Source organism: Macaca nemestrina, chromosome 7, assembly GCF_043159975.1.
Source record: "Macaca nemestrina isolate mMacNem1 chromosome 7, mMacNem.hap1, whole genome shotgun sequence".
In the NCBI taxonomy this organism is placed as follows: domain Eukaryota; kingdom Metazoa; phylum Chordata; class Mammalia; order Primates; family Cercopithecidae; genus Macaca; species Macaca nemestrina.
In genome coordinates this window covers 88,679,881-88,705,374 of record NC_092131.1, presented here as the reverse complement: position 1 = coordinate 88,705,374, position 25,494 = coordinate 88,679,881, and the positions used below count along the sequence as shown (strand labels likewise).

General features: G+C 36.4%; 1 protein-coding gene across 1 annotated transcript in view; it reads right to left on the bottom strand.

The window, feature by feature from the left end:
• LOC105499210 (olfactory receptor 4K1) overlaps positions 1 to 21,833 on the bottom strand; it is a 43,561-nt gene extending 21,728 nt beyond the window's left edge. The window contains exons 1-2 of the mRNA XM_024786895.2: positions 21,593 to 21,833; positions 6,305 to 6,429 (exon numbers count right to left, since the gene is read on the bottom strand). The gene's annotated coding sequence lies outside the window, so the exon portion shown is untranslated. The remainder of the gene's footprint in view (positions 1 to 6,304; positions 6,430 to 21,592) is intronic.
• Between the last annotated feature and the right edge of the window lie 3,661 nt (positions 21,834 to 25,494).

Genomic DNA, 25,494 nt, shown 5'->3' with positions numbered 1-25,494 from the left:
AATAACATCCCACATTGCTGAAAACTACAATGAGGACGATAAGTCCATAGGAGAAAAAGTGAGAGTCATTCAGCCCTTGGGCACTATGTGGAGTGAAGTATCTTCTGCTAATTCTATACAAATGAACCTGCTACTCCAGAGAAAATGTGTGGGAAAGTACATTCTTTTGCCTAAGTGAGAAATACTTTGACTTAGGAATGGAAGAGCATACTGGGTCCTTGCATGTGTAATATGGAACAAAGGGTAATTAATTAGAACTTAAAGGATATGGGTTCCTATTCTCAATTCTAACAATAACAAAGAATATGTTATTGGACAAATCACTGTAAATCTCTTAGCCTTAGTTTACCCTTCTACAAAATGATTTGTAATATTTCAAGGACACTAAAAGTAAAGAGAACTATTAAATGATTTATTGGCATATTTATTTAATTTCATACAAGCAGTATCATCCTTCATGTATTATTTGACAATTTAATATTTTTCCATTCAATAATTGATATTTAACAGTTATCAATAGTGACACACATAGTTTCAGTTTATACATTTTACTTCTGTAGGATCTCCATTAAATACAGTATACTGCATGTTTGTCATTTTTGGTGAATAGACATCTGGATAGTTTCTAGTTCTTGCTATTATGAACAACATTAAAATGAGCACTTGCATAAATAAATATGTGCTAGAGGTTCTCCAGAATGTACACTTGGAGAGTAATTGCTAAATTGTACAAAATTCAAATCTTCAGCATTGCTATTAGATATTTCCAAATTATTCTACAAAGCTACAAATTTGTGCTTCTTTTCAGTTATCAGTTTATTGTCTCTCAGGTTTGAATGTAGCCTTCAATATGGGCTAGGTGTTGAACAATGGAATTTCTTTAAGTATTTCTCCCTTTAAAGTGAGAACAATGTTTAGCTTTCTCAGAGAAAGATGCTAGAAGCACATTGCAGGAGGAAGAAACCCTCTTACCAGTTCAGGCCTCTGCTGGGGTCAGCAACACAGGTGTGAGGAAAACCAATGGATACTGCCCCAGTCACAGGCCCGAAACTTGATCTCTCCACAACCTCACAGCCATGGTCTTGTGATAACCTTTCACGAGACTTTTCACACAGAAACCAGGGTCCCCCCCCCAACAATTTGGAAGAGTTCCTACCCATACCAGCACCTAGATTTCCTTTGTGCATCCAGTCCACTGGTTTCTGATCACCTCCTCCCCAGCTTGCATAAGAGGTGGGCTATTAGTTGCCCAGCAGTTGGGAGACCAGCTCTGACCTAGCCAAATCAGTGAGCTTTTTTACTCACCAATGAGATGAACCATTCATTTCCCAATGAAACTTAACCTCTGTTAAGATTGTGGTTCGTTGGGTACTTTCTCTTTGCTATAGGGCACCACCTAGAGTTTCCTTATATCTTACAGTTACTTTTCCATTATAGTTCATTCTTTATACCAAACTACTTAATCTGTTGTATGGTTTCTGTCTCCTGACTGTACACAGACTGCTACGTATTTCTACAAACAGTGAATGAAGATTTTAATGAAATCTTTAATGATGGTCATGAAGTTTCTCTCTTGTTCCTTGTAATTCTGCACCTTATACATTTTGAGGCTGACATTAGGATTATGCAAGTTTAGGAAGATAGTATAATCCTGGAAAACATTTCCTTTAGCAATATAGTCTCACTTAAATTATGTCTGATATGTTCAATATAATTAGTCATTAGGGAAATGTAAATTTAAAATACAATTAGCTGCAACTCCACACTTGTGAGGAAGCTAAAATTAAAATGAAAAATAACAAGTTTAGCGAACATGTAGAGGAAGTGAAATTTTCATGGGAATATAGGAACATAAAATAATGTAAGCACTTAAAAAAGGGTCTATCAGTTTCTTTTAAAAAGTTAAACATACACCTACAACATGATTCAGACATTCCAATTTATTATTTGCCTAAAAATGGAAAAATAAAATATATATCCATACAAAGACTTATATACAAATAAGCAACCATGTTGGTAATAGGCAAAACTGAGGCACAATACAAATGTCTATCGACAATGAATTAATCAATAAACTGTGGTATTCCCATACAATGAACTACTTCTAAGCAATAAAAAGGGAACATAATATTGATACATGTATAAAAATAGATAAATTCAAATAAATATACTGAGTTAAAGTAGGAAAAACAGTAGAACAAGTAGTGGATTGGGGAGGGGTGGCAGAAAACTTTTGGGACCATGGATACATTCATTATTTTGATTGTAGAGACAGTTTTATGGGCATACGTCAAAACATCAAATTGTGCACTTTACTACATTCAATTTATTGCCTATCAATTATACCTTAGTAAAGCCGTCTTAAAAAAACATGACTACATGTGACTCAATCATCTTATTCCTAGCTATCTACTCACAAGAAATGAAAACGTAGGTTCACACAAAACCTTATATAGAGATGTCTGTAGCAACTTCATTATTAATTTCCAAACCACCCATACATTCTTCATCAATAAACCATAACCCTCAAAGCAACATTGATAAATTTCACATACATTTTGCTAAAGCGCCAGCAGGAAACCAGATTCCAAAAAGCTACACACTACAGGATTATATGAATATCTGAAAAAAAGCAAAACTACAGAGAAAAAAAGAAATCCGTGGTTTCCAGGGGTGTAGGAGGTGGTGAGAAGTTGTCTATATGGGAATAGCAATGGGAAAATTTTGGTGATGGAACTATTCTGTGTGGAGCTGTAGTGGTGGACGTAGAACTCTATGCATTTGTCAAAATGCATAGAAATACACAAAACTAAAAGTGAATTTAACCCTAAAAGTTTTTTACAGGTAATCACAAATGTAGAAACAGCTGTACTCTTCTTCAACCCGGCAAAAGTACAAACGGTAATTAAAATAATAACTAAGCCTGTAACTGAGAATGAAGTGTTAGGGCAATTGACAAAATATATTTTTAAAGCTTCATTAGAAACTAAGGTAACACAAAATAAAACAATGGTTTTATTTACATTTATTTTCTCATTAAATTAGCAGATTAAAATTTTATGCTCAATGATACAAAATATGATGAATTATATGAAATATGTCTTCATTAAATTCATTAGGAATTTTTAGTATTTAAGAAAATATGATATGACATATAAAATACATGAGTATATTTACAATATGATATGCAAGCAACTACAGTTGACTGAGTGTGTGCTGGAGAGATCAGGCATCCTTGACCTGTTTCCCACTCTCAGCTGCTGTTGCCTGAGCAGGGCCATGGCCTCCACAGTCCTTGAAACCCCACCCCCCTGGGTCACTGCCTGTGAGCTGCTGCTGCCACCAGTCATCTCATTTTCCCCACACCCACTATAACAAAGAAGGAGAAATTCTTCAACCCAAATCAGGCTGAGTGGAAGTTCCTCTACATCCTGACCAGTGAAGAATATTTGGGGCAAATCACCAAGTGCCAGAGGGGCCCTGAGGTGGCGTTTTCTTAGAATCGCCTGTTCCCATTCTGGGTCATGGCTTAGTAAATGTTCTGGGAAATGAGACTTTCCATCTCACAGTGATTGTCCATAGAAGAGAAGGCTACAGATGAATGTTAGTGACACGTGTGTTGGTGGCAGCAGCAGAGGCACACTGACCTGTCACCCAGCAGGAGACTGCTTCCTGGACCACTAGTGAGAGAGAGGAAAGGAGGTTTACTCCTGCTCTTCTACCTAGTCTTGTGTGGGTTCCTAGCTGTATTCTTTTTGTTCACAATGTGGGCTATGCTTCAGACGCTGAAAGATAAGGTTCCAAAATACCAGCTTCCTAGTTCAGGACTTAAATTTTCTCCAGAACCAGTGACGGCATTAAAATATGCATTCAGTATGTCTGATTCAGCTTCCTAGAATAGGTATTTGGTAGATTTAATACTTTTCTAAAGCTGTATTAGATGAACAGAAGAATCTCACAATCCATCCTGATGAAGTTCTTTTTGAAAGAAGAGACTAGTTTATAATGCATGTAAATTTCCTGCTACCTTAGTTTAAGCATGCAGTGGTATGGAGCATCCTGATATTTGTGCTTTCAAAGGAAACCCTTGTATTCTTGTAAAAATTAGCAGAGTAATTAGATTAAATCCTCAAGTGGAACCAAGGCTAATGAGTTTAAAAGAAGAACACCAGACAAGTCTGATAACCTCTCACCATGGATTTATAGACTTAGAATATTTAGCACATTGTGGAAAAAAATATGCATGTGTCATATCTATAGCAGTTGTTCTGTCTAAGTAATCTTTGATCATAATGGCTGATACTAGGAAAGAAGCAACACTACAGTGCAGGATTGATGAATCACCCAACGTATAAAACCAAGGTGTTTAAAAGCATAGTGAATGCATAACATGAATAGGATAGCTCCACAGGATAAATGTTGTGTTGTTTGTTTTTATTTTGTGCCAAATGGACTGGACAGTATATAATAGAGTGAAATCACCTTGAAGGAAGTTGGGGTGGTACCTAACACTGGATGTCTTAGTTCATACTGGCTGTTATAACAAAATGCCACAAACTGAGTGGCTTATAAACAATAGGAATTCAGTTCTAGAGGCTAAGAAGTTCAAGATAAAGAAATTGGTAAATTAAGTGGCCTGTACCGACTTCCTAGATCATAGACAGCAGTTGCTCTAACTTCACGTGTCAAAAAGAAGGAATTCTCTGAGGCCACTAATGACGTTCATGAGAGCTCCATCCAAAAGACCTAATGACTTACCAAAGGTTTTACTTCCTCATACCATTAACTTGGTGGTAAGAATTTCAATACATGAATAGGACATAAAATGTTCAGACTATAGCACTACAGGGGGTGGGGGACATAAAAATTCAGCCCACATCTCTGGGGCAGCATCATAATGTACTTTTAGATTACAGTGTTCATTGTTCTGAAGTAACTGCTTTTGCTTCTTGTTCTATTTTTATGTGGTTTTATTGCCAAGTGTCTAAAGCTTTATATGCTATGTTATGTAACTGTTTTATGGACTTAAAACTAGTTAACTGTCATATTTCTATGTTAACACCATTTTGGTGACAAAATGATAAGAATAAATGGTACCTTGGCAACATCAAGTGATTTTATACAGCTTCATAAAAGGTGATCTCTTGCATCTCTCAAGTTTTGTATGTGAGGAGGAAAAAATAAAATAAAAGTAGATTTGAAAAGTGTTATCTTAAATTCTTATAAAGTTAATTTTACATGCTTAATTAGTCTATGGATCTTTTTAATACAGAGCATAAACTTTTTGATGTAAAATGTATGAAGAAAAGAATGTTAATGGAATGTTTTTACTGCTAAAGGTAAATCTCACAAATTACTTTGTATATCTTAACCATAAAAGAAACAGCAGTTTTAGTTTAGCAAGTATGAATATGCACGTAAATTTTTATCAAACAATTTCCTATTTTATCAAAATATTTTAAATTGTGCAATCATTTGTGAAACACTCTGTATTGATTTTAGTTAGCAAATATAAGAAAATTAACTACAAAACTATAGCAAGTATGACTGAAGAATGCATAATTGTGTATAGGCTTCTTTACAAGTATTTAACAAAGAACATGCATTTATAATTTCAAGCAAACAAATTAACTGTTAAAAACATTGACGGTTAGAAGAAAAAGACAAAGTCTGTGTCTCAAGTTCCCACTTGTCTACTCAATTCAACAAATCTAGTCTTATGAGAGAGAGCTGGGAAGACAGCCTGGAAGTTACATACTGGGTCTTCAGTTTATGAATTGCTGATTTTACCTCTTTGTTTCTCAATGTGTAAATAAGGGGGTTTAATATAGGTGTGAAAACTGTAGAGAATACAGACAGAATGTTATCCACTGGTAAGTTGCTGAAAGGCCAGGCATAGATGAAGATACAGGGCCCAAAGAACAGGGTCACCACAGTAATGTGGGCAGTCAGAGTGCTGCGAGCCTTGGCCATACCTGCTGAGGAATGTCGCCGCACAGTAATCAGAATGACCGTGTAGGAGATCAGCAAAAGAAAAAATGACGTTGCCCCCATAAGACCACTGTCCAAAAGCATCAACACTTCAGGGATATAAGTATCTGTACAGGCAAGTTTGATGACCAAAGTAAGGTCGCAATAATAACTGTCCACTATGTTTGGGCCACAGAAGGGCAAATTTACAGTGAAAGCTAACTGGCTCAGGGAGTGCATAACCCCAATGACCCAAGATCCTACCACTAGGCCTGTACATGTGCACAAGTTCATGATGGTTGCATAATGGAGAGGTTTGCAAATGGCTACATACCTGTCATAGGCCATGGCTACAAGGAGCACCATCTCACCACCAGCAAAGACATGGAGCAAGAATATCTGGGCCATGCAGCCCTCAAAGGAGATAGTCTTGGGTTCATGAAGGAAATCATGGATCATCTTAGGGGTTGCATAAGAGGCAAGAAAAATATCAAAAACAGAAAGGTTACTGAGCATGATGTACATGGGTGTATGCAGGGCAGGTTCCGAAATCACTGTAAAAACAATGAGAAGATTGCCCAGTATAATGGCAATGTACAACAAGTTAAAAAACACAAAGAAGAGATACTGGAGCTCCCAGGAACTGCAGAGTCCCAGCAAAACAAACTCCGGCACCCTAGAATAATTTCCCTTGTCCATGGTCTCAGCCTACAAGAGAAGTACCTACAAAGAGAAACATCAATGGGTTATTATCAAGATCTAGAAAAGTAGACTACAATCCAAAAGTGTTCTTCTCCACATTAATTTAAAATGCTCTAGAGTTATCCCACTAGGAAATGTCTTATCTGTAATTTTGACGTATATATATTCTTCTCTCAATTATCCTAATTAATGAAGAATGGCTATGAGGTACAACCATAGTAAGTCAACAACTCCATTTTATAAATTTGTGCGTTAAATCTGAGGCTAAGCAAATAACATATATATACCACAAAAACCTCAATTAAGAAGAGATGCTAATATATCCAGATTATTTGTTCCACCTTCCTTTGCCCTGCTTCTTTTTATATCCACTCAGAATTATCTACAAGCAGCTTCAATTCATAGAGAATCCCCACAAGGCCACATTTACAAGGAAAATACCTATCTTTTCCCCCATATTTTTTACTCTGGTTTTCTCTCCTGTTGCCTCTGTCTTTACTCTATAAGCAACACCTGCAACCTGCAGTGATTTTATGGATTAAACCATGAAAATTGCTTAATCCATATTATCTCTGAAGTTATGTGAACTGTTTGGGTTTGAGGTAAATTCCCTTGCAGTTAACCTTATACTGTATGAGAATATGTAAACTGAAATGTACATATGTCAGTACAGAATATCAGTAGATAAGGTGATAATAGCCATAAAATGAAGATTTGAAAAATGCCAGAAATCCTCATAGAGAATGGCACCATATCCTCTACTGAATGCCATTTTTGTCTAGATGTTGCACTGGGCAGGGTTGAACTGAGGTAAGTATAGAATGATATTAGTATGCTTCTGTAGAGTCTCCTCTATTCAATATTTCAGAAAAAGAACCCACAGAACTAAAAGAAACCTCAAATATTACAGACACGGATCTTTAAGTCATTTTCTATCATACCCAAAGTCAAATTTTATGCTCTAGACTAAAATTGATATAATTATTTTGTGGTAGAGTCAAAGGACTTTGCACAAAACTCTAAGTCCAAGTATCATAAGCCATTGCTCCACCTTTCATTCTCCAGTTAAAGGTCTTATTGCTATTTTCCAAAAAGAAAATCTCAAGCAATTGGATCAAGCAAGTTGTTGACATAAATTTTTTTTTTAATAAACGCATACCTCATTCAATTATCTACAGATTTTGAGAAAGTTGAAACAGGTTTTGGCTTCTTTCAGATCAAATGTTCTTGTAGGGGAGCCGCACCAAATGTGCACATACTTTTGAGTTAAGGTGTTATAACTATAATAAATATTGACTTAGGTAAACCTCCTCTTCTCAACACTCTATTTCACCCGTTTCCCGTTTTATCATTTACGTATTTCATTTAGGACTTGGGATTGAACAAGGACCATGGGAGTATGAATGTGTCCCATGATGATTCCTTACCATTAAATATTTGTTGGCTTATTGAATAGAGAAAAAGGCTCAAGTCCAGACAGCCAAACCACTTTCAGCTTTCTTTCAACTCCCAGAGCTCTTTCCCTTGTCTCACTACCAATTACATGCACTATGTCTCTAATAGATTTAGGAAGAGTTTTACGTGGAGAAATTTCTGTAACACTACAGGAAGAATTGAGTTGAATTGAATCTTCAGTGATATTCCACACATCAGTGGGAAGAAACTCAGCAAAGAACAGCTGATGCACTACAATATGAATGTTAAATGAATTCCTGTTGTAATTTTAAACGTTAAAAATTATTGATAGGATATCCCATACAAACATATTTGTATTCTTAGCATACACTCCACTTAATTATGGTGTGTTATATGGGAATATTATAACTTTGGTCTGATGTGCTAACACTTTACTGAGGATTTTTTCATATAGGTTTCCAATTACAGTAGTTTTAAGTTGTTGGGCGATCCACTTCCTATTTTGGTAGTAAGACAATGATAGGCTCACAAAATTAGTGGGGTTGCTCAGAAAAGTGTTTCTATATCCTAGCATTATCTGTCCTTTGACAGGTTTGGGAAAGGTTGTACATAAACATGAATGTAGCTTGTGAGTTTTATAGGATGATACTTTTGACTTCTTTTAATGTATTCCATGATGATTAGAGCTTTAATTTTCTCCTCCTCAGAAAATTTGACAACATACGATTTCTGAAAAAATTAAAAATTCATGTCAATGAATGTTGTCTTCTGCTTTTACATTATTTAAGTTGCTTAATTTCCTAAACATATAAATTTAGGAGCATTTTCCTAATCTATAATGATTAATTGTACAGTCTCTTTTTAACTTTAATTTTCATCAGTACGGATCTTTTCTCTTTTTTTCTTGTTGTTCTTTTATTTTTGCTTTTCCAAGAGCCATATATTTGGTTTCACAAGGAACTGCACTAGATTATTTGTTTTTTTATTTCAAGAACGTCCGTTATTCTTTAATTGACAAGTAAAAATCTATATATTTTTATTTTACAACGTGATGTTTTTGATGTTTTAATGTTTGTGTACACTGCATAATGACTAAATCAAGCTATTTATCATGGGCATTACCTCACATACTTTAGCATTTGTTTTTTTTGATGAGTACCACTTAAAATCTACTTTCTTAGAAATTTTCAAATATACAACATACTGTCATTAACTGTAGTCACCATGAAGTATAATGGATCTCTTGAACATAGTCCTTCTGTCTAGATAAAATTTTATGTTCTTTGACCAACATCTCCCCAATTGTCCCACCCCCAATCCTCTGGTGACTACCATTTTACTTCATGCTACTCTGAGTTCAAATTTTACAGTTCATATATAAGTGAAATCATGCAATGTTTGTCATTTTGTGCCTGCTTTATTTTACTTAACATAATGCCCTCCAGTTTCATCCATGTTTTTTCAAAAGACAATATTTTCTTCTTTTTTAAGGATGAATAGTATTTCATTGTATGTGAAGGGTCTTCAAAAGTTTCATGGAAAATAAATATAAAATGACTATGGATGTATTTCAAAATTTGCACTAAAATAAATTCAGAATAACTTTTTATAACATATCTGAACAGGATCTAGTTTGAGGCACTAAGAAGGATAAGATATCAATTTGAAAAGAAGTCATATGAGAGCAACAAGAATTCTGCTAAAACTGAAGCAAGAACACACATCAAATTTATAGTGAAGGTGAAATGGAAGAATGGTGAAATAATTGAAACTTTACTAAAAACTTATAGGTACAACATCCCAAAGAAATCATTTACAAATGGATAACTTGTTTTAAGAAGGAATTAGATGGTGCTGAAGATGATGCACACAATGGCAGACCATCCACATCAATTTGTGAGCAAAAAATTCATCTTGCTCATGCCCCAATTGAAGAGGACTGATGAGAACTAACAATAGTCAACACTTGTAGACATCTCAACTAGTTCAGCTTACACAATTCCGATTGAAAAATTAAAGTTGAGCAATCGTATTGTCCAATGGGTGTCAAAACCACTGTGCCCAGATCAACTGCAGATGAGAGCAGAGCTTTCAATGGTAATTTTAAACTAGTATATATCAGTAGGTTCTTGCATTACTGTAAAGCAATACCTGAGACTGGGTAATTAATTTTAAAAGAGGTTTAATTGGCTCATAGTTCTACAGGCTGTACAAACATAGCATAAGCAACTGCTCAGCTTCTAGTAAGAACTTCAGGAAGCTTACAATCATGGCAAAAGGTAAAGGGGAAGCAGGCACATCACACTGTGAGAGCAGAAGCAAGGGGAGCAGGAGGATGCCACACGTTTTTAAACAACCAGTTCTCATGGGAACCAACTAATTACCAAAGGGATGGTGCTAAAGCCATGCATAAGGGATCTGCCCCCATGATCTAAACACCTCCCACCAAGACCACCTCCAACACTGGGGATTACATTTCAACATGAGATGTGGAGGGAAAAAATATGTAAACCATATCATTCTACCCCTGGCCCTCCAAATCTCATGTCTTTTTCACATCACAAAATAATCATCTCCTACTAACAGTCCCCCAAAGTCTTAACTCGTTCAAACATCAAATCCAAAGTCTTAAGTATCATCTGAGACTCATCTCCTTTCACCTATGAGCCTCTAAAATCAAAACAAGTTATTTACTCCCAAGCTCTAATAATAGTACAAGCATTAGGTAAACATTGCTATTCTGAGAGATAAAAATTGGCCAAAAGGAAAGGGTAATAGGTCCCATACAAATCTGAAAACCAGCAGGACAGTCATTAAATATGAAAGCTCCAAAATAATCTCCTTTGACTCTATTTCCCACATCCAGAACATATTGATGCAAAGGGTGGACTTTTAAGGCCTTGAGAAACTCTGCCTATATAGCTTTGCAGGGTGCAGACCCCATGGCTGCTCTCACAAGTTGGAGTTAAGTGCCTGTGGCTTTTCCAGGCACAGTGTGCAAGCTGCAGGTGAATCAACCATTCTGGGGTCTAGAGGGCAGTGTCCCCCCCTCCCACAGCTCCACTAGGCAGTGTCCCAGTGGGGACTCTGTGTGGGGACTCCAACCCCACAGTGTCCCTCATCATTTCCCCAGTAGAGGTTCCCTGTGAATTCTCCTTCCTTGTGGCAAGTATATGAGGAAGGCTGGGTATAGAGGCTTCCTTATATATTCCATGAAACACAGGTAGAAGCTGCCAAGCCTTTTTCACCCTTGCCACAGTACCCTTCTGTGTACATGCAGGATTGACACCACATGGAAGCCACCAAGGATTATGGCTTGCACCCTATGAAGCAGCAGCCTAAGCTGAACCTGGGGCCCATTTAACTGTGGTTGGAGCTGAAGCAGCCAGAATGTGGGAGCAGTGTCTTGAGGCTGAGCAGAGCAGCGCCATCTTGGGCCTGGTCCCTGAAATCGTTCTTTCCTCCTAAGCCTCTGGCCCTATGATAGGAGGGGCTGTCTCCAAGATCTCTGAAATAAATACATTTGGGGCCTTTTTCCCATTGTCTTGAGTATTGGCACTTGGCTGCCTTTCAGTCTTGCTAGTCTCTCTAGCAAGTGATTGCTCCACAGCCTGCTTGGATTGGATTCTTTCTCTGCCACATGTCCAGGCTCAAAATATCTCTGAGTTTTACACTCTACTTCCCTTTTAAATACATCTAAATTTAAGTTATTTCTTTTTTCTCATATCTGACCATAGGCTATTATAAGCAACCAGGCCACATCTTGAATGTTTCGCTGCTTAGAAATTTCTTCCATTAGATACCCTAAATAATCACTCTTAAGTTAAAACTTCCACAGATACCTAGAACATGAACACAATGCAGACAAGTTCTTTGCTATGGTGTAACATGAGTGACCTTTACTCCAGTTCCCAAAAACTCTCATTTCTATCTGAGACCTGATCAGTGTGGTCTTCACTGTCCGTATTTCTATTAGTATCTTGGTCACAACCATTTAACCAGTCTCTAAGAAGTTCCAAACTTTCCCTCATCTTCCTATCTTCTTCAGAGCCCTCCAAACTTTTTCAACCTTTGCCCATTTCCAGTTCCAAAGCTACTTCCACATTTTCAAGTATCCTTATAGCAACATCCCACTCCTCATTATCAATTTTGTGTTATGTCATTCTTGAATTGCTATAAAGAAATACCTGAGACTGGGTAATTTATAAAGAAAAGGGGCTTAATTGATCACAGTTCCTTAACTGGCAGGAAGAATGGTGCCAGCATCTGCTTCTGATGAGGGCCTCAGGAAGCTTACAATCATGACAGAGGACAAGTGGGGAGAAAGTGCATCACATGATAAAAACAGGAGCAAGAAAGAGAAAGAGGAGTCCCAGACCCTTAAACATCCAGATCTCACATGAACTAACTGAGCTAAAACTCACTTATCATCAAGGGGATGCTGCTTAGACATTCATGAAGGACGAACCCCCTGATTCAATCACCTCCAGCCAAGCCCTACCTCCAACACTGGAAATCACATTTAGACATGAGATTTGGAGGGGACAAACATCCAAACTATATCAAGTGGGATCAATATCTGAAGTATTTCTTTGAAGAATTGTAACAGAACATGAAACATGGCTTTACCAGTATGATCCTGAAGACACAGCTCAATCAAAGGAGTAACTACCAAGTGATAGGATTGGTACAAAGTTGAGCAGTCAAAAACAAAGTTCATGGCAACAGTATTTTGGGATTCTCAAGGCATTTTGTTTGTTTACTTTCTGGGGGGCCAAAGAATGGTAGCATCTGTTTTTTATAAGATTGTTTTGAGAAAGCCAAACTTTGGCAGTAAAATGCACAGGAAAGCCTCAACAGAGAGTCTTTCTTCACCATGCCAATCCTCTTGCTCATTCTTCTCATGAAACAAGAGCAATTTTGTGAGGGTTTTGATGGGAAATTATTAGACATACACCTTACAGTCCTGATTTGGCTCCTTCTGACTATTTTTTGTTTTCCAATCTTAAAAAAAAAATTCTGTAAAGGGTACCTATTTTTCTTGAGCTAATGAAGAAAGACTGCAATGGCATTGTTAAATTCCCAGGACATTCAGTTATTTAGGGAAAAACTGAATGGCTGGTATCACTGCTTACAAAACTGTCTTGAACTTGATGGAGCTTATCTTGAGAAATAAAGTTATTTTTAAAAAATTTTTATCTTTTAACTCCATTTTTTTCATAAACTTTTTGAAGTACCCTCATATATATGCCACATTTTCTTTCCCCTTCATCCATTCATGAACATTTGATTGATTCCATCTCTTGGCTGTTGTGAATAATGATGCAGTAAACACGGAAGTACAGATATCTCTTCAACGTACTGATTTCAATTCCTTTGGATATATACCCAGTAATGGAATTACTGGGTCATATGGCAGTCCTGTTTTTAATTCTTTAGGAACCTCTATACTGTTTTCCATAATGAATGTCCTAATTTACATTCCCACTAACAGGGTACAAGAGTTCCCTTTACTTTCTTGCCAACACTTGTTATCTTTCATCATTTCGATATACCTCTTCCAAGAGTTGTGAGTTAATATCTCATTACAGTTATTTGCATTTCCTTGATAATTAGTGATGTTGAGTATTTTTTCACATATCTGTTGACCAGTTGTATGTCTTTTTTTTTTTCTTTTGGAGAAATGTATATTAAGGTCCTTTGCCCACTGTATAACTGAGTTATTCATTTTAGTGGTATTGAGTTGTTTGAGTTCTTTGTATGTATTGGATATAAACATTGTATCCCATGTGTGGTTTGCAAATATGTTCTCCCATTCCATAGGTTGATTTTCATTTTATTGGTTGTTTCTTTATACAAGGAAAAGATTCTGTAGAAGCCTTTTAGTCTTATGTCATCCAATTTGTCTATTTATGCTTTTTATCTTTTTTTGGTCTGTGCTTTAGTATCCAAAAAATCATTGGCCCAACTAACAGCATAGAAAATTGTTCCTATGTTTTCATCTAGTAATTTTACAATTAAGTCTCATGTATAAGTGTTCAGTGATTTTCAGTTGAGTTTTTAAATATGGGGTGAGATAAGGGTCTAATTTTATTCTTCTGCCTGTGGATTTCCAGTTTCCCAAAACCATTTATTGAAGAGACTGTACTTTCAACATTATGTGCTCTGGGCACCTTTGTCAAAAATGAATTGACCATAAATGCGTGGATTCATTTCAGAGCTTTCCATTCAGTTTTGTTGGCCTATATGTCTGTTTCTATACCAATACCGTGCTTTTTTGGTTACTATAACTTTGTAGTAGATTTTTACATAAGGTAGTGTGATGCTTCCAGTTTTGTTCTGTTTTCTCAAGATTTATTTGGATTTTCAGGGGTTTTTGTGGTTCCATACAAATTTTATGATTTTTTTCTATTTCTGTGCAAAATGTCATAGAATTTTAAGAACTTCTGTTTTAAAAGTAGAACTACAATGAAATATAATTTCTCATCTATTACATTGACAAAAATCTAAAATTTCAATGTACTCTCTTGAGAATGCTATGAGGTACTCTCATATATTGCAAGTGAGAATGCAAAACAAAAAAAGGAAGTGTATTTAGCAATGTGTAGAAAATACATGTGCAACTGACCCTTGTACTTAGCAATTTTACTTGAAACAATAGGAAAAAAGAAAAGACTAGACATATGTTGATAACTATAAAAGCTAGGTATAAATGCACAGATGGGAGCATGTGAGTACATTCTCATCTTCTGTATAATTTTTAAACGTCCAAATTAGGAAGTTTAAAAAATAACTTTTATTCTTAACTATAATTATGCCTTCCATCATGGCTTACTTGTCCTTTTACAAGCTTCTTGTGTTCAATGCCTGGTTAATTTGAAATCACTTTATAACAGCACATAACTGCATTTCTTCATTGAATGGTCATGGAACTCTAGTTTACATATACTAAACTAGGAGCTCTAAATTCATTGAGGTACAAGATAGCAGGTCCTAACTTTATAAAACTTATATTCTAAGGCAGAAAGCACATACCTTGACAAGTAATTAAAGTAAAATTATATTTGTTTTTTTCATAGGGGAAGCAAAGAGTGGTATTGTGTCCGGAATTGGTGGGTTCTTGGTCCCACTGACTTCAAGAATGAAGCTGCGTACCCTTGTGGTGAGTGTTACAGTTCTTAAAGATGCTGTGTCTGGAGTTTGTTCCTTCTGATGTTCGGACGTATTTGGAGTTTCTTCCTTCTGGTGGGTTCGTGGTCTCGCTGGCTTCAGGAGTGAAGCTGCAGACCTTCAGGGTGAGTGTTACAGCTCTTAAGGCAGCCCGTTTGGAGTTGTCTCCATCAGGGGTGTGCATAATTTACAGAAAGGCAAGACCTAATTTTGAAATGAAAGAGTAAGGAATTCAATCAAGTCTTTCCTAACAAAAGTAATGATAAACTGGAAAAAAAGTGATTGGAAACAACTATTTCAGAATCCTGGATATTGACGGTTAAGAACTGAATGTTTATGTCCCCCAACCCCCGCTAACAATCCATATGTTGAAATCCTAACCTCCAATGAGATGGTATTAGGAAGGGCAGACTTTTGGAGATAAATCAGGTCATGAGGGTGGACCCCTCATGGATGGGATCAGTGCCTTTGTAAAAAATACTTTAGAGAGATTTGTAGTTCTCTTTCTGCCATGTAAGGGTATAAGGAGAAGTTGATGGCCTGCAGCCTGAAAGAGGACACTCACCAGAACCCAACCAGACTGGCAGTCTGATCTCAGGCTTCCAGCCTGCAAAACTATGAGAAACAAATTTCTGTTGCTTATAAACCACCTAGTCTATGGTACTTTGTGATGGCTGCCCAAACTGACATTAAGACAAAAAGAAAGAGAAACCTGTATTTGTGAAAACCTAATGAATATCACATAAGAACAGTAGAAGTATATGGTATTTTAGCCTACAGCTTCTTGCATTATCACTACCCCAACAAACTCCTTCAGCATAATAGTTCCAGCAGAGTGGGGGAAGTGGTGGAAGTCAGCCGCTTTTCTGCCAGAGGTGGCTGATACAATTTAGAGCTGGAAACAGAAAATCACATGCCTAAAATAATAATGACCTTGGTGTCAAAATGTCATGAAATTCAGCATTGGAGTTAGTCTAATATTGATATATTGGATAAAACAAGCAGGAAACTGGCACACTTTGGATGTATGTCTCCACCCAAATCTCATATTGAAATGTAATCCTCAGTGTTAGAGGTGAGGCGTGGCGGGAGGTGATTCGATCATGGAGGTGAATTTCTCATTAATGGCTTAGCACCATTCCTCTTGGTACTGTCCTCATAATAGTGAGTGAGTTTTCATAAGATCTGGTTATTTAAAAATGTGTGGCACCTCCCTTCTTTCTCTCTTGCTCCTGCTTTTGCCATGTGACATGCAAGCTCCCTTTCAGCCTTCTGCCATGATTGTAAGTTTCCTGAGGCCTCTCAGGAAGCTTGGCAGATTCTAGCATCATGCTGTCTGTACAGCCTGCAGAATCTTGAGACAATTAAACCTCTTTTCTTTATAAATTACACAGTATCAGGTATTTCTTTATAGCAATGCAAGAACGAACTAATACATCACCTCTACACATAAAAAAAGAAATTAGCTGGGCATGGTGGTGTATGCCTACAGTTCTGGCTACTTGGGAGACTGAGGTGGTGTGGGGAAAAGAAAGAGAGATCAGACTGTTACTGTGTCTATATAGAAAGAAGTAGACATAAGAGACTCCATTTTGTTCTGTATTTGAGATGTTGTTAATCTGTGACCCTACCCCCAACCTTGCCCTTGCAAGAGACATGTGCTGTGGTGACTCAAGGTTTAATGGATTTTGGGCTGTGCAGGATGTGCTTTGTTAAACAAGTACCTGAAGGCAGTATGCTTGTGAAAAGTCATCACCATTCTCTTAATCTCAAGTACCCAGGGACACGCACACTGCCAAAGGCTGCAGGGACCTCTGCCTAGGAAAGCTAGGTATTGTCCAAGGTTTCTCCCCATGTGATAGTCTGAAATATGGCCTCATGGGAAGGGAAAGACCTGATCGTCCCCCAGCCTGATATCCATGAAGGGTCTGTGCTGAGGAGGACTAGCATAAGAGGAAAGAAGGTCTCTTGGCGGTTGTTGGCAGCTGAGATAGAGAAAAGCATCTGTCTCCTGCCCGTCCCTGGGAAATGGAACATCTCGGTGTAAAACCCAATTGTATGTTCTGTTTACTGAGAAAGGAGAAAACCGCCTTAGGGCTGAAGGTGGGACGTGCTAGCGGCAATGCTGCTCTTTATGCACTAGAAAGGTTTATGGAGATGTTTGCATATGCATATCAAGGCACAGCACTTTTCCTTAAACTTATTCATGTCACAGAGATCTTTATTCATATGTCTTACTGCTGACCTTCTCCCTAAGATGATCCTATTATCCTGCCACTTCCCTTTTTCTAAGATGGTAAAGATAATGATCAATAAATACTGAGGGAACTCAGAGACCAGTGCTGGCGTGGGTCCTCTGTATGCTGAGCGCTGGTCCCCTGGGCCCACTCTTTCTTTCTCTATACTTTGTCTCTGTGTCTCATTTCTTTTCTCAAGTCTCTCATTCCACCTAATGAGAAACGCCCACAGCTGTGGAGGGGCAGGCCACTCCTTCAGATGGGAGGATTGTTTGAGCCCAGGAGGTAAGGCTGCAATGAGCCATGATCATTCCACTACACTCCAGTCTGAGCAACAAAGTAAGACTCTGTCTCAAAAATAAAATAAAATAATAGTGGGGGGCTAGGTGCAGTGGCTCATGCCTGTAATCCCAGAAGTTTGGGAAGCTGAGGAGGGTGGATCACTTGAGGCCAGGAGTTCGATACCAGCCTGACCAACATGGTGAACCCCATCTCTACTAAGAATACAAAAAACTAGCTGGGCATGGTGGTGTGCACCTGTAATCCCAGCTACTCAGTAGGCTAAGGCATACAAATCACTTGAACCCAGGAGGCGAAAGTTGCAGTGAGCCAAGATCCCACCACTGCACTCAGCCTGGGTGACAGAGGGAGACTCTGTCTCAAAATAATAATAAGAAGAAGAACAATAATAATAGTGGGGGACTTTAATACCCCACTGAAATCACTAAATAGATCATTGAAGCAGAGAATCAACATAGAAACTCTAGCCTTAAACTGAACAATACACCAAATGGACCTAATAGATATCTACAGAACATTTTACTCAACAACTGCAGAATATACATTTCTCTTATCTGCACACAGAATACCCTTCAAAATCAACCATATACTCAGGCATAATGCAAGTCTCAATAAATTTTTAAAAATTGAGATTATATCCAGTACCTTCTGGACCACACTGGAATAAAATTAGAAATTAATACCAAAAGTACTCCAAAACTACGCCGGTACATGGAAACTAAAAACGTGCTCATGAACAACTTTTGGGTAAACAATGAAATTATGACAGAAATTATAAAAATTCTTTAAAATAAATGAAATACAAACACAATATACTAAAGTCTCCGGGATACAGCAAAGGCAGCACTAGAAGGAAATTTTACAGTGTTAAATGCTTACATCAAAAAGATGGAAAGATCTCAAGTTAACAATACAATGTTGCACCTCAAGGAAATAGAAAAACAAGAACAAACCAAACCCAAAGTTAGTAGAAGAAAAGATATACCTGAAATCCAAGCAGAAATAAGTGAAATTGAGACAAAACACAATACAATGTAATCAATGATTACAATGTAAAATAAAAAATTGTTTATTTGAAAGAATAAACAAAATTGACAGACCACTAACTAGACTAAGCAAAAAAAGAGAAAATTCAAATAGTACAATCAGAAATGATAAAAATGACATTACAACTGACACCAAAGACATACAAAAAATAATAAGAGACTACTATGAACACCTCCATGCACACAAACTAGAAACCTAGAAGAAAGGAATTAATGCATATAAACATACACTCTTATTCCACATAGCACTGGCAGTCCTCTCAAGAGCTATCAGGGAAGAAAAAGAAATAAAGGCATTCAAATTGGAAAAGAGGAAGTTAAATTATCTCTGTTTGCTGACGACATGATTGTATACTTAGAAAACCCTAAAGACTCCTCTAGAAGATTCCTAGACTTGATAAGCAACTTCAGTAGAGTCTCAGGATACAAAATCAATGTACAAAAACTAGTACCATTTCTATACACCTATAATCTTCAAGCTGAGAACCAAATTAACAACTCAATTACATTTACAATGGCCACATGCAAAAATAAAATGCCTAGAAATATACTTAATCAAGGTGGTGAAATATCTCTACAAAGAGAACTACAAAACACTGATGAAAGAAATTGAAGATGACACAAAAAAATGAAAAAACATTCCATGCTCATGAATTAGAAGAATAACTATCATTAAAATGACCTCATTACCCAAAGCAATCTACATATTCAATGCAATTCCTATCAAACTACAATGTCATTCTTCACAGAATCAGAAAAAAAAGTCCTAAAGTTCATATGGAACCACAAAAAAAAAAAAATCCCAAAGAGCCAAAGCAATCCTAAGCAAAAAGCTCTAATATGGAGGTATTACATTGTCTGACTTCAGATTGTACTATGAGACTGTAATAACTACAGAAGGATGGTACTGATACAAAAATAGGCAATAGAACAGAATAGAGAACCCAAAAACAAAGTCACATACCTGTAACCAGTTGTTCTTTAGTAAAGTCAACAAAAACAAGCAATGGAGAAAGGACACTCTATTCAATAAATATTCAATAAATGGTGCTTGGAAAACTGGCTAGCCATATGTGAAAGAACAAAACTAGACCCCTACCTCTCACCATATACAAAAATTACCCCAAGATGGGTTAAAGACCTAAATGTAAGACCTGAAACTATAAAATTATTAGAAGAAAACCTGGAAAAACTCTTTTGGACATTGGTCTAAGCAAAGAGTTTGTGATGAAGACCCCAAAAGCAATTGCAATAAAGACAAAAATAGGAAAATGGGACTTAAACAAACTAGAAAGCTTCTGCACAGCAAAACAAATAATCAACAGAATAGACAGACAACCTACAGAATGGGAAAAAGATATTTACAAATTATGCCTCTAACCAGAGATTTATATCTAGAATCTACCAGGAACTCAAGCACCTCAACAAGAAAAAAGCAAACAACCTTATCAAAAACTGGGCAAAAGACAGGAATAAACAATTCTCAAAGAAGAAACACAAGTAGCCAACAAACACATGAAAAAATGCCCAACATGACTAATTATCAGAGAAATGCAAATTAAAGCCACTAGAGATACCGTCTTACACTAGTCAGAATGGCTTTCATTAAAAGTCATAAAACAGATGCTGGTGTGGATGCAGAGAAAAGGGAATGCTCATACACTGTTGGTGTGAATGTAATTTCAATCTCTGTGGAGCACAATATGGAGATATCTCAAAGAAATAAAAATAAAACTACCATTCAACACCGCAATCCAACTACCAGCTGTCTACCCAAAAGAAAAGAAATCATTATATCAAAAATATATTTGCATTCATATGTTTACCGAAGCACTGTTTACAACAACAAAGTCATAGAACCAGCCTAAGTGTCTACCAACAGCTGATGGGATAAAGAAAATGTGATATATATACACCATGGATTACTACATAGCCATAAAAAAAGAATAAAATGTCATTTGCAGTAACATGGATGAAGCTGGAGGCCATTATCCTAAGTAAATTAACACAGAAGCATGAAAAATATTGCATGTTCTCACTTTTAAGTTAGCGCTAAAGAAGGGGTACACATGGACATAAAGATGGGGAAAACAGACTCAGCAGGGGGTAGGTTTGAAAATTACTCACTGGGTACAATATCCAATATTCAGGTGATGGGTACACTAGAAGCCCAAACCCCACCATTACACATGTAATACCTATGTAACAAACAAGCACAGGTACCTGAATCTATAATAAAAATATTTTTAAAATTAGAAAAAAAAATAAAAAGAAGAGAGATATGACTGGATCAGAAAACAATAATTAAAGGAAATAATAATAACAATAATTCACCAAATAGAGAATGAAAATAAAGAAATATAATTCATAAATAAACAATAGAGATTCTAAAGAGAAAAAATAAAATATGTGAAATGAAAATTCACTAGAGGAATTTGATACCAAATTTTAGGTGCCATAAGAATCAGCAAATCTGAAGATGGATCAATAGAAATTATCAAATCTGGAAAAAAAAAAAAAGAAAAAAAGTATGAAGAATAATAAACAGAGCTTCACAGACTGGCAGGACACAGTAAAATTATAGCAAAATGACCAAAATGGAAGTCCCAGAAGGACCAAAGAGAAAGGCACAGAAAAACATGTGATACCTGAAAAACATACCTCAAGACCTCCCAAAATTGATGAACATTAATTTACAGATCCCAAAACCTTAACAAACTTTAAAGAAGATAAACACAAAAAGATCCATACCTATTATAGACTATCATCCTCAAACTGTTGAAAGACAAAGAGAAAACTGTGAAGTCAGTAACAGAAAGGCAACACATCAGGATAAAGAAATCTCATTAAAATTAACAAGTGACTTTTCACTGGAAAATAATGGAGGTTAAAAAACAGTAAGATAGGCCGGGCGCAGTGGCTCAAGCCTGTAATCCCAGCCCTTTGGGAGGCCGAGACGGGCGGATCACTAGGTCAGGAGATCGAGACCACCCTGGCTAACACAGTGAAACCCCGTCTCTACTAAAAAATACAAAAAACAAAACAAAACAAAACTAGCCGGGCGAGGTGGCGGGCGCCTATAGTCCCAGCTACTCGGGAGGCTGACGCAGGAGAATGGCGTAAATTCGGGGGGCGGAGCTTGCAGTCAGCTGAGATTCGGCCACTGCACTCCAGCCTGGGCGACAGAGCCAGACTCCGTCTCAAAACAAAACAAAACAAAACAAAACAAAAACAGTAAGATAGCATATTGAAATTACTGAAAGAAAAATATTAGCAATGAAAAAAATCCTTCAAAAATAAAGGTGAAATAAAGATAGTCCTGGAATCAAACAAAGAGAATGATAATCAATTACTAGATCTTCTCTACAAGGAATACTAAAGGAAATTCTTCAAGCTGAAATAAAAAGACACCAGGGAGTAACCTCATTCGACATAAATAATTAAAGAACACGAGTAAAGCTAACTATGTAGGTAAATATTAAATCCTATATAAACAGGCTTTTTTCTTTTCTTCTATAACCTGATTTGAAAATCAATTGCATAAAATAATTACAAAGCTTTATTTTCTACTTATAAATATGAAATGTAATGTATGTGACAATATCAGCACAAAGAAGTGGGAGGAAATGAAGATATACTGAAGCAAAGTTTCTATATTTTACTGGAACTAAATTAGTATTAATCTGAAGTAAATTGTGATAAATCAGCATGCAGATTGTGATCCCTAGAGCCACCACAAAACAACTCAAAAAATTATGGTTAAAAACCAAGAAAGAAATTAGAATTGTCACTAGAAAATATCAGCTAGATTGTTCATTAGAAAATATCAACTAGATAGACTTTAGATTTCATATCTAGTTTTTCTTTCAGCCACTACCTTTCTAACCTATAAGCAATTTCAGGTGCACCACCAGCTTCAGAAGCAGCCGCCTTCCATAAGGTTCTCCAGTGATTCTTATTATTGTGTAATGTCTAATCCTTATAATCAATTCCTTATTACATGTCACTCTTAGTGATTCAGCTTTCCTAATCAAATCTTAACAGATATGTGTACTACATTAAAAAACAAAATTGTCTAAAAACTCTCCTTCTAGCATCTTCACAGGGTTTTGTATTAAGCTTAAGCTACGTCCATGAAGACAGCTGGAGAAAATGTCGTTATATTCTGCTGTTACATTTATGATTTTTCTCATTCTCTTCCTTTATTCCTGTTTAGTTATTTTTTTTTCTAATTTCATATATAGAACACTAAGTTTACTGTGTTTTCTCTTATGTTTTAACTTGCACATTTATGAATAGACATTTTCTTCACAAGTGTTGATATTAAGTCTATTTGTATTACTCAGTTCAAAATGTTAGTTTTAAATTTTATTTTTCCATAAGTTATTGGGGCGCAGGTGGTATTTGGTTACATGACTAAGTTATTCAGTAGAGATTTTTGAAAGCCTGATGCACCTATCACCTGAGCAACATGCACTGCCCCATAACTTTTTTTCTTTGTTTTTTTGAGACGGAGTCTCACTCCGCCGCCAGGCTGGAGTACAGTGGCATGATCTCGGCTCACTGCAACCTCTAACTCCCTGGTTCAAGCGATTCTCCTGCCTCAGCCTCCTGAGTAGCTGGGATTACAGGCACACACCACCATGCCCAACTAACTTTTGTATTTTTAGTAGAGACGGGGTTTCACAATGTTGGCTAGGATGATCTCGATCTCCTGACTTCGTGGTCTGCCCACCTCGGCCTCCCAAAGTGCTGAGATTACAGGAGTGACATATTTTTTTGAATTATCTTTTTGACTAATGCATAAAGCATTTTTTTTTATTTTCCAAAGGTATAGGGTTTATTTTGGGGGACAGTGGGTGGGTAAGGAAGGACTATTTATCATTTTATTATTTTTATCGCATTGTGATTCGATGTCTTCTGTAATTATCGATTTTCTGGTATTTATCAAGACATTATGGCCTACATGTTAATGTGTTTTTGTAAATGTTACATGAGTTTTAAGTGAAACAGACACACACAAAGACTAATCTCAACCTTATTTGAGCTACTTCACAATATATTCATAATTTGTTCTTTTCCTTTAAGATAAGAAGTCATTTCATTTTTTGTAGCATAATTGCTTTATGAGTGCAGAATTTTTTCTCCATGTGTGAAATGTGAGGTGAGGAGGGCCGATCCAAAAGGTATCCAGGATACAAATAGGGATTCAAATTTATTTTATTAAAAAAGCAATTGAGCTGCAAGAGAGGTATCTTTCTTTTAAAAATTGGAAAAGTTAAATAAATATGTTGATGATTCAATTACATGTTACTCTTGAAGAACAATTTTATTTAGGTACATTTTAATATACTTAAAGGAAATTTAGAAATTTTAATGTTTTAAAAATCTCTTGAGTGCAATGGAATCCTATTTAATTACTTTAGAGAGACTACTAATATAAATATCAGAAGGGTTATTAATACCTCCCTCCAAAAATTAAAACATCAGTTCCAAACTTCTAATTGTATGGTATGCTAGGGTGAGCGAAGAAAAATACAGTCATTATTTCAATTTAAGATAGTCAAGAAAATAAAGGAATAGCCAATGAATTTACAGCAAAATTGACTTTGAAACATTTATGTTTCAAAGAAACTTGCTAACATGCTGAAATTCAGAGAATAGGGTCTTCAAGACTTCCTGAGGAATATAGTAGAGAACAAGCTTCAGCCAACAAAAATGGTTACAGATATCAACTATAGGCTGCAGCCTTGAGCAACAGCAGTACTGTCATTCCCAAAAGAGATACAGCAAGATATCAAGATATTTTGGATGAAAAAATATAACATCATCTGTCATTTGTCTTGCAAAAAGTATCAAACTACATATGATTATGCCACTGGATAGGCATTTTGCAGAAAATACAGGGACAGAAGTACATGTTGAACGGTACCATGAGCATGCAATCAGCATATTTGAGACTCTGGGAGACCCTACATGGTAAATAACTCAGGCTTTTCAAAAGATAAATTATACACAAATGGAAGAGAGAGTGATAGTGAGACTTGTGGGCTACAAGAAAAGGAAACAAAGTTGAAGAGGCTAAGTTTGAGTGTGTATGGATGTATATTTGAGTGTGTGTATATATATATATATATTTTTTTTTTTTCATGAAACTGAAAAGAAATGCAAAGAATGTATTAAGTCAGGGTAATGGTTAATTTTGGAAGGAGAGAGTTGTCATGGAGATGAACAAATATGAGGACTTCAGGAGTGGCTGACAAAGTTCTATTTTGTGACTTGAGATGTGATTATAATGGTGTTTGCCTTATAATATTTCATTAAGCTAAACATGTTTGTGTATTTTTCTTTACCTTGCTTTTACACTACAATAAAAGGGTTATAATTTAAAACAATTGAAGTAATGTGTATTGATTGATTGATGGAGTCTCCCTCCAATCCACCCTTTATTAGCATGTTTTCTGTTGCATAAGAATCTTGAAATCTATAAATTGATTTTTAAGCCAAGTTTCTCTATGCAAAGTAGATTCCACCAATTAGATGCACCAAATGAGCTTTAGAAAGCGCAAGTGAGGCAGAGACATCTACTGATATAATTGCTGCTGGTGAGCAAGATGATGATGAGATGTGAGGGAAAGCAACTGTGGCAGCCA